Genomic DNA, 11,403 nt, shown 5'->3' on the forward strand with positions numbered 1-11,403 from the left:
CACACACGCATATTTAAACACAAGTGCCACAATGACTCCCCCACGGAGTCCAACTCTGACTCAGAGTCCAACACTTGACTCACTGTCCTGGGCTAGTCCCCCTTTTTATACCTCGCGTAATTTGATCCAGAAATTTCACAATGTCACTGGAGGCAAAACATTGCCGTTGAATCTCAAAGAAACTCACAGGTAAGCTGGCCGCCGAGAACAATACACGAAAACGCCAGCCCCACTCCACAGGCCGGCTGGGAGATTCCAGATCGTCTGAGTCACCAGCCCCTTCCTGGAAGTACCGAAAATCTACCACTGGGCTGGCACGGAACAGTATTCTTCACAACAGGTTTGCTGCCCAATCTAAGCACACCCTGTTATATAGTCAGAGTATTTACAATAAACAACTGACACAGTCAAAGCATTTCCTATTCTATAATAAAAAGTCTGCTTCACAAAATCCACGTAATTAAAACATACCATTTACTCTAAGCAGCGATTCTTCATATTAGGTTGTCCATCCATTCAAAGCACTATTTTATTTGTATTGCATTTGTCACCATGGTTTATCCAAGTAATCAAAATACTAAATGAGGCCACAACACTAGTTGCAAATCGAGGATTGTGGCGACGTTTAAGTAAACTCTCAGAGGCTTGCAGACTGAACGCTGAAAGGCATAACAGTCTATAATGATAATGTATGTATGTATGTATGTATGTATGTATGTATGTATGTATGTATGTATGTATGTATGTATGTTGTATGTATGTATGTATGTACTAAATACACCCCGTTAAGTAAGTGGATAAGTGCTGATCACAGATCACTATTCACAACAATTGCTTACGCAGATACACTATGCATTATTCTTTAAGAAGGGTATTTACACATTTGCTTGCATGTATCTTCGTTACAGACTATTATGAACAAAAAGAAAACTAAATTACTCTTATAACAGCAGTCCTGTGGTGTCTTTCTACAAGGATGTAGAAGTAAACGGAAGTGAAATACAAGCACTCTGTTATCTATATGATTAAGTCAGAAGTATGAGGTAAGGAAGTATATACGACGAGAAACGCATGGTTGATAGCAGTGGCGATCTGACAGAACGAAGCCTGGCATACCTATCCCACCCCCTCCCCGGTCCCCACTCCTATCCGATATATAGCAACAAGCCACGAGGGGCGAGTAGAGGGGAGAGGGACGAGAGTCTGGGCTGCGATAACAGCGTCCGATGCCTTGCTTTCAGAAATAGGTGCGCCGTTTTTTCTCACTGGTTTCAAGTTTTGTAAATGGAACAATGTGCCAGATGCTTAAATGTGTTTTAGACTTCTATCATTCTCAATTGAGGTTTGGGCTTCACCGATAGCCTTGGTAGCCCTCAGTGTATGCCACTGATCCTCAACAGCTCAACCATGAGCTATTATAAATGGCCTAGGCATCACTGATGAATCATACTAGGGAAATGAGGAGTGGGTTAGTTCCCCGTTGCTTTCCTCACTGAATCAGAAGTCGCTATTACATATCAGTCTGGCAAGCCCACGGAAATGCATACAGAACTGACCCCATGAACAACATTTTTACACCATTCATAGCAGGAACTGGCTGCATAAGGAATAGCATTACTAGCATCGCTCATACCTCAGTCACTTTCATAATGATAAAGCCAAGGATAAGACTGAGGCAGGTCAGTGAAAAGTAATAAAATTGCTGTAGCCCATACCAGAAGACATAATGCACTGGAAACACTAGGTCCAGCCGTAGCCTTATTTGATATAGCAAAAAGCAAAGCAAAGTCACCTCCGTGCATGCCATGAAGGCCCTTGGAGGAGTGGAAGGTAAAGTCTTCCACACTGTTAACCTCGGCACGTGATGGGGTAGAGCGGTTAGCTCTACGCCCGGCCGCGCCCCCAGGAATTAACCTGGTACTCATTTTTGCTGTAGGCTGAGTGAACCTCACGGTCATATTCACCTCCGGAAGCGGAAATCCCGTTTCTTAAATTTTACGACTTCCTGACGGGGATTCGAACCCACGTCCTTCCGGGCGAACCGAGCACGCCTTTACCGCCTCGGCTAGGCAGCCCCTATTTGACATAGCCTTTAGAAAATTTCGTGATACTTATAAGATAAATAAATAAATAAATAAATAAATAAATATTGTATCTTCGAAAAAGTAATCCGAGACTGAACAAATTCGCTGAGCGAAGAAGAAGGAAACGAAGCAAAGCACAAAGGAGTGTATGATGACTGCCTGGCTTTCGCGGATGACTTAGCCACATTTGCCAACAACATCAGTTCAATAATCAGGAAGATAAACCCCCTTAAGAAACAGCAGAGAAAGTAGGACTACCAATCTGTTTTGGGAAGACGAAATACATGACGAACATCGTTGATGGTCCAGAATGGATGTTAAAGATTGGAAGAGTCAAGAAGTTCAAGTATCTGGGTGAAGTAATCTAAGAGAATGGGCTAGAAATTAGAGCGACTGTTCCAATTGAGTAAAAACGTCTATAATAATATGATGATGAGTTTGGGAGTCTAATTAGACATTACAGCACTGTTGCTAGATCAGATGGCTTATGTGCTTGGGAGAGCCTATGCATGAATCGAAAAGAAGTCAATCAACTACTTAAAAGAGAACGCGGGCTACTACGAAAGATCTTGGGAAGCGGATGGTTTGACGGTCAGGTTTGACTTAAATCCAATAACGAAGCCTACTGCAAGATGGAACCGATAACAACAACGATATTAGAAAGAGAAGATTGCAGTTTAATGGGCACATCTTCCGTGTAAATAATGACCGGCTCACAAAGAAAATCTGGGATTTTCTAAAACCAAAGGCATGGTTACAAGAGTATGAGAAGTATCTGAGAGGGTTGGGCATTGCGGAGGATAAAATCTACGACAGGGTTAGTTTCGGAGGGATGGTGAAAACCTATCAGAGTTTTATGGTGGAGACAGAACTCAGAGGACGGAGAGGCCCTTTACCAGAGGAGCGGAAGAAAGCTCTGATCGAGGGGCTCAAGAGATACTAGCAGGAAGTTAAAGCCAGCAGACGAGCAAGATACAGACACTAAAAGTGAGATTGGTTGTTAACACGCAGTCCATAGAGGCTCAATATTCGACAAACAAAACAGTAAATGTCACATTCGCACATGAAGGTCTTTGAGAAGTGGAAGAGAAAAGTATCTACCACCTGTACACTCGGCACTGAATGAGACTAGTTACCTCTATACCTGGGCACGTTTGTCCTCAAGAATTAACCTAGTACTCATTTCTGATGGATGCTGATTGAACCCCAGGGTCAAGTGGCACTCCAGAAGTGGAAATCCGTTCTTTCAAATTATTTTGACTTCCTGATTGGTATCCAACCCAGACACTTCTTGGTGAATAGCACGCCTTTATCCCTACGGCTGGGTAGGTTCCAATAAATAAATTATAATTAAATCTTAGAACGTTCCCCCACAGGCCCCTTCATATACTCAGTAGATGTTATCAGTCAGAATCACGTTATATATAACAGAAGATTTTATTCTACTTAAGAGACTTTAACCTAATTTAACTTCACAACCTGATCTTGTTTTGAGTGAACCTCATTACAAGAGCAGAATAAGAGAACGTAAAGAGAAAGTTACTTCTCAGCGTTAAAGTACCGGGTGTAATAAACATGGCAGAGCGTACGCATCCATGAAATTGTCAAATACCTCTTTGGGATTGAAGACAATCGTTTCCTATAATTTGAATTACATATAAAATGAGTTCTAGGCATTAGATGAAACGCATCCGCCTCTCGGTCTGTTTACTGTACGGCTGAATTAATTATACGGGCATCTGTAATTACACTAAAACATTTCACTTGAGACAATTTTATGGGGTATATTTACGAAACTCTTAAGTGGGCTTCCTATTACAGACGGATCCTTAACACTGAAAGCAATTTGCTATATAAACAGTTGAATAATAAGCGGGGTTGCGTATAGGAGGGAGTTTCGTAGCCTAGAGGAATTGGAAAGACACGAGGATAATGAAATGTTGGAAGATGAGTAAAAGATCCTCTACACCTTCCTTCCTTCCTTCCTTGTGCTAATTTAAATCAGAATGCAATGAGAATTTAATCAGTGGTTGAATTAAGTACACAGATTGTGGTGGATTCTTGTCCAAAGATTATATGCCGATCTAGGACTAGAGACCACATCATAACATAATAATAATAATTTATTCTGACACAACTGTGCTTACCATGAGACACAGAATAATACACAAGTAGTGATTTACATGCATTTGTAATAGAATTTTAACCACAGGTGTTTAGTGGTTTTTTTTTTTACAAGTTGCTTTACGACACACTAGTGATGAGATAATTGAATAACCTCCATCCGATTATTTAAATAATCGAATAAAATAATCGAATGAGTTTCAAATATCATTCAGTTGTATCGCATGGAATATTCGAATGCGCCATGAATCAATTTTTAGGTTTAAGTGTGTCGGATGGATAATCGATTGAAATAAGCGAATAAAAAATCTCTTATGGAAAATAGAAATACGCCTATTTCCAAACGTATCTCGAAATGTTGAAACTAAATGAGCGAATTAACTGTCTTAATAATATCACTTTTCGTTCGATTATTTCTAAAGCATTCACTGTTCAATTGCCTCATACATTCGAATGCAGTTCCCAATTAATAATCGACAAAATAATCGAATGGAACATTTCACTATTCAGCTGCTTCATTGATTAATGGAGTTTCGGATTGATAATAAAAAATCGAATTGAAAAATATTCACTTTTCGATTCCCTCATTTATTCGAATGAATAATCGAAAAATAATCGAATGGGAAATATTATCAAATAATCGAATAAAATGAAATAATCGAATAAGCGATTATTTTGCATTCGATAATCACATCACTACGTCGCAGCGACATAGATAGGACGATGGGATAGGAAAGGACTAGGAAAGGGAAGTAAGCGGTCTTCGCCTTAATTATGGTGCAGTCCCAGCATTTGCCTGGTTTGAAAATGTGAAACCACAGGAAACCATCTCCAGGGCTGCCGAAAGTGGAGTTCGAACTCACTATCTCACGAATGCAAGCTCACAGCAGCCCGCCCCTAACCGCGTGGCCAACTCGCTCGATAGGTGAAATTTCAAGTGCTGTGACGTCCATACAAATGGGTTCTAACGATTGGTATGGAAAATTTGATAACTGTTGTTAAAATCTGTTCTTGATGTTAGTTTTTCCAATTTATATGTTTCCATCCATTCACCTTCTCTGCAAATATGAAGGAGATTAGCAATGAGAAACACAAAAATGGACTGTTTGCAAACATTGTTCTTCCAAACTAAGGAATAAGCCCGAATATTTTCATACCCCTTAGGTCGAATGAATAGATAAGTTGATGTTTGATAATCGTTGTCTCAGTGTTCGTGGTACCGCCCCTTCGAAGATGGTGATGTTTATTCGACAGTGCTGCCAACTGACTCTACTAAGATAGCACTCTGCTGATTTTTCAGATATTTTAAGTGTCTGGACATGGACACTCCTTTCATGGTTTATCAGCAACCAAACAAAAGGTCTGCCAAGTAGAACACGGCTGCCTCAACTCCAGTTCATGGATGGCCAGTAATGTTAATAAAGTGACCAGAGGGAAAATAATTAAAACATATTATTATGAGGGCTGCCTAACTGTCAAGTTATGCTCTGTTCACTTGGAAGGACACGAGTTCGGTTCCTTGTCGGGAAATCGAAGAATTTAAAATATCGCCAAATTTAGAGAGGCAAACGGCCTTGGATATCAGTCAAGATTCCCCGGAAATAAGTTTTAGGACTGGGGAGAAATACGGCCGGGTATGATGATAACCACTCTACCTCACTTAGTGCCGAGGTACCTGCCTAGCATTCATAACCGTCAAGTATATATGGTGTGACACCGTGGTTAGCCGGTTCGAATCCCATTGGTATACAAAAATTCACCATCAGAATGTTGGTCGCCAGGGTGGTAGAGGTAATGTATAGAACTTCTGAACACTAGATTGCATGCCAAAGACTGTATTCAGTTCCAAATCTCTCTGCAGTGTTCGTAGTGAGGGAGAGATATGACGCTGTTGGTAGTGATTCGCCCGTCAGATGGAGACGTTAAGCCTTGAGGTCCGCTTGGTATTATTCGACAGGAGTAAGCTACATAATCATCGTCACTATCGTCATCATAATTATCATCACACCCAGACGTCAAATATTATAACCTACAGCAGGCGAGCCGAAGATATCTCCGGACACTCACGACATTAATCGCTATACGCTAAATAAATAAATAAATAAATAAATAAATAAATTAATTAATTAATTAATTAATTAATTAATAATTAATAATTCTACGCTCTTCCTTCTTGGAAACACCTGCAGATGACGAGAATTTATTTGTGATGTGTAAACTATTACAAAATTGTTCCTGAGTGTCGGAATGAAACAGTAAAATATAAAGTGTTCTGTTTGGAAACCTTTTTGATGTTGTATGGAAACTATTTCACTTACGTAATTGTTTCGCAAACTCTTAATCGAAACCTCAACAGACTGCTTGAAAACTTTAATCGCTTACTTGCATCTCAGTGGAAAATAATTCTAAATGTAAAATGTCGTATCATTCGTACGTAAACCATCAAAGTAATAGGGAACGCAGCCTCAATTTTTCACACAATTAAACTCCTCTAAGTTCCTTTAATCAAAGTTCGTTCCTAAATATAAAAAAAGAGAAGGAAGAGAAAAAAGATTGAAGTCATAGTGAATCGAGCTTTACTTGGAAACAGACCATCTACAAAATGAGGTTGCGGATCTTATGTTACTGTCTGCTCTCTTCATTGTCCTTTTCTCTTCTCTACATAACTCTTCCTTTACTTCGAATTTTCTGTCTCCGTCAGGACTCCGTATTAGTAATGACAAAACTTAGTTTTCAGTTCCTTTGCCTGCCAGAAGTTCCCCTTTTGTGCGGGCTTCAACTAATGGACATAGCAATTGGGTGGATACATCTCGGCTTTGAGCAGAAAAACTGCTTCCTCCTTGCACACAGACCTATGCACGCGCACTGAGTTTCTTGTGTGTGTGCGCGCGCGCACGTGTGATCAACGCATCAATGAAGCACTTTGTTGGGAGTTCCTTCTCACATTTTGTAATTATCGTACTTGTCTAACAAATAATAGCGTAGTTCATAGTTTGAGGGAGTGATACTGTCATCTAATTCTAACCAAGTTATCCGCTGTTGAAACCCGGCCAATGCATGTCAGGTTCTAAAACCGAATCACTCGCACAATCAGGATTCATTTAAAACTGGAAATCACCAGGTTACGGTCACATCACATGTCGTGTAAAACTCCAAGTTCGTTAGATTTCTTAAACAGTTTTTGCTTCAGAATTCGGACCGTTTACATATTTTTACGTCCATTTTTGTCAATATTCTTACGATAAATGTTTGAGATCCATGGAATGGTTTGATCCAGCTATCCTTGCTACCATATCATGCACTAACATTTTCACTAATTACTGTACTACACTAATTATTATTGGCGTATGGCAACATGTTAGATAAATATATACAAGTACACAATATTTATAAATATACACAGACAAGAAACATGTTTCTTGGGAGCAAGATTTAATTATAGTAGAATGTCCTGTTGGGTAATCCACTGTGTGGCTTCCTCTGTTGGTTCAAAAAAGTCACTCGGCCTACCTGAGTAGGAACGTCGTACACATTCACTTACAACATGGGGGGATCGTCTGCGGAGAGGCACCACAGTCGCACTCTGGTGATGAAATATATTTCCACTTATAAACGGCATCTCTGCATCGTCCATGATTTGTTCTCACCCGATTCAGAGTGGCCCAAAGCTTACGCGGTAGATGATGTCCACCAGGAAGTTGTTCAGCAGAAAAGATGTTGTGTAGGGAACTGTCTGTGGCAATTTTCCAGTGACTTCTCCATTCTTCTAAAGCAGGGCCTCTCAGAGTGCATGCGCCTGGTGCATGCACTGTGTACGGTGCAAAAGACGACTTCGCTTGGTTGAACAGAGTGCAGACCCCCACTCCTCGATTTGGAGCAACAGCGTTGTCTCTCTCTTTTCTCACGTCTGTCTCGCTCGCTCTCCCTGTCCCCCTCTTCCTCACTTGTTCCGTAGCGCTCCAAATCCGAGTCGAGTTGAGCCGAGCTTAGCCAAGTAGCCGAGAGATGAAGCGTTGGTCCGAGCCGTGCCGAGCGGGACCGATGCACAGTGCACGGAGCTCTTGCGCCTCGATTTGCACGCGTGAGATTTTGGGCATTTGAGAGGCCCTGTTCTAAAGTGTGAAAATTCCAATCAACCAATGTGACAGCATCATGCAAAGATGGATGACGTGACTTGAACCTCGTTATCTTGAGAGCGGTGATACTCGCATCATCTAAAACTACACTAAATGTTTGTCATATTCACCTCTTGATTCTACCCCTATCATTCTTACCGTCTACTTTTTTCTCAAAACCTATATGTCTTAAGATGTAACCTATCACTGTAAATATTCTCGTGGTGAAATTTCGCCTAATCGTTAATTCGTGATTCGTTTTACCCACCTTACATTTAACATTTCTTGTAATACCACATTTCAAAAAGTTTTATGCTCCTTCTTTCTGAGCTGGTTATTGTACACATTTCACTTTCATGTAATGTCACTGTGCAGACAGCAGTTTTCAAACACATTTATAATTTTGGAATCAATGTTTGAAGTGAACGAATTTATTTTCTTAAGAAAAGCTTTGTTCTTCTTGTGCTAGTCTGCATTTTATGAATTCCTTACTTCTTCCATCGCTAGTCATTCTACTACTCAAGTAGTAATTCGTAATCGAATATTTTCTGCATCACTTGGCTTCCTTCGAATGCACTCCATAACTTTTCTTTGGATTTATTTTTCATCTTGTATTCCTTCTTCAAAACTATGTTCATACCATTTATCACTTTATCTACAGATTATGCAAATTCAGATAAAATAACAATATCACCGGCAAATCTCAGAGTTTTGATTTCCTCTCTTTGGATTGCGATTCCTTTTCCAGATTCCTCTTTGATGGAAATTCTTGGGACTCACGAACTTTCCATTCTTTGAGTCCTCAGCCCTAAGGTTGGTTGGATCACCTAAAGTTCACCATCAGCTGTCACAGATGATGATGATCACTGAAGTTGCGAACAAGGGAAATGTGGTGTGTAGTAGTTTCTTGTTTTTCTCTCACTGCTGTTCGTTTGCCACGCCCATTGAAATACATGCACAAACCGATCCTACGAACACATTCTTTTTATAATTGTTAATAGGGACTGCCTATTACTAACATCGCTCAAACCTCAGTCACTTCCATAGTGTCTACGTCAAAGATGAGAGTGACACAGAGAAATGACATTAAAAAGAGAAATTCTAGCCCATATAAAGCTTAGTGCACTTTTAAACAAAATATCTCACGGGAAATGGATCTGGGATTTAATTACAACTTTCTGCTCAACGACTCTTGACTTTGTAATTAAATCTCGATACAATACCTGATAATGTTACATTTGTTAATAAATAATCTTCCTGTAATACTGTTTATTGAACTCTTATTTCACGCGTTCATCAATTTCACGAGATCTTTAATTAGTTGTTGTCCCACCGTTCTGAAGGTAGGGATTTCGATCCCTAATGCGAGTTGGCCGTGCGTGTAGAGGAGCGCGGCTGCGAGCTTGCATCCGGGAGATAGTAGGTTCGAATCCCACTATCGGCAGCCCTGAAAATGGTTTTCTGTGGTTTCCCATTTTCACACCAGGCAAATTCTGGGGCTGTACCTTAATTAAGGCCACGGCCGCTTCCTTCCAACTCCTAGGCCTCTCCTATCCCATCGCCGCCATAAGACCTATCTGTGTCGGTGCGACGTAAAGCCCCTAGCAAAAAAAAAAAAGCGATCCCTAATGAAATCGGTAGCATTTCAGGGTGTTCAAAATCCAGCTACACAATGTCCTTGATTTCCAGCACGTTATGTGACTCCTACGGGAAGTGTCTCATAAATCCTATAAAATGATGATGATGATGAATATTATTATTATTATTATTATTATTATTATTATTATTATTATTATTATTATTATTATTATTATTACTCAGATGCACCAAATAGTGGTCAATGTCTAGAATTTCGATCTTGTGGCCACGGATCGCTTCCCGGCTGGGTCTTAGGATTTTAATTGCAAACTTTTTTTTCCCTTGGTTCGGGTACTGAGTTATTGTGCTATTTGTAATATCCTTTCACAAACCACGCATGCTACTATACTCTACCACAATAAAATGTAATTTCCCATGTATGGCACATGAAGTCCGAATTCTTCTTCTTCTTATTATTATTATTTTTATTATTATTATTAATATGGGGTTTCAGTGGACGTAGAAGGAAAGAAACGGCAAGGCCTAGGCATCTGGACAAAAACCACATAAAATTTTAAATTTATGATGTATTTTCTAAATGATCGTTCTTTTTTCGTTTCTACTCTCTTTTCAAAACAACAACAATTTAACAACTTTAATAAGAGATAACAATAAACAAGATAAAATAACATGATATACTTTGGAGCTTAATCATCAACTCGCAGTTTACAAGGCAAGACTTGATGGCCTCGCTGAGCCAATAGGTCTACCCATTCTTTGGTTTAATACAGGGGTTTAGGTCTCACATAATGGTAATCCCTACAGAGGAAAATTGATAACTTAGGTTTAATATGAATAGGAAGCTAGAGCTTCCGAAACAAGTCCCCTTATCAAAGGTGGCCTCGAATCCTGGACTACTACTTTCAATGGACGAACGGGCCAAGATTCCACGTCGGGATTACACTTAAAACTTCACTAGCTTTTACTCTTTCTTTAAAAAAAAATGCTATTTGTCCTGGGTGCCGACCTAGAAAGATCTTTTGCCCCTTTGCTTTTACTTAATTTCACACTTGCTGCCCTTACTCAATAGGGAAGCAACAGCAGAATATATGGATCGGAAGGATCTACTTACCAACTAATTAGCACCCAGCTCGTCACTATAAAAACTGTAAACATGAACCTTATCCATCTTCAACTTTGTGGCGATAAGTGGGTGCTACTGTAACTAGTTGCTTTGAAATGAACAGGCAGTAGCTACTTAGAAAATAATACTTAATCTATCTTTGTACCAACCCTTGAATAGAATGAATTCTCAACTAAAATGCACAAAATCCAAGTCCCTAGGTGGCACTCAAAATAAAAATTAGTGACATATATTTTAATAAACACTGCCTTCAGGTATTAGAAGTATTGCATAGCACTAGAAAGAGGCCGTACTCCTGTTACAATAATATTCTTATTATTTATACTATTATTATTATTATTATTATTATTATTATTAT

This window comes from Anabrus simplex, chromosome 5 (assembly GCF_040414725.1).
Source record: "Anabrus simplex isolate iqAnaSimp1 chromosome 5, ASM4041472v1, whole genome shotgun sequence".
Taxonomy (NCBI): Eukaryota; Metazoa; Arthropoda; class Insecta; order Orthoptera; family Tettigoniidae; genus Anabrus; species Anabrus simplex.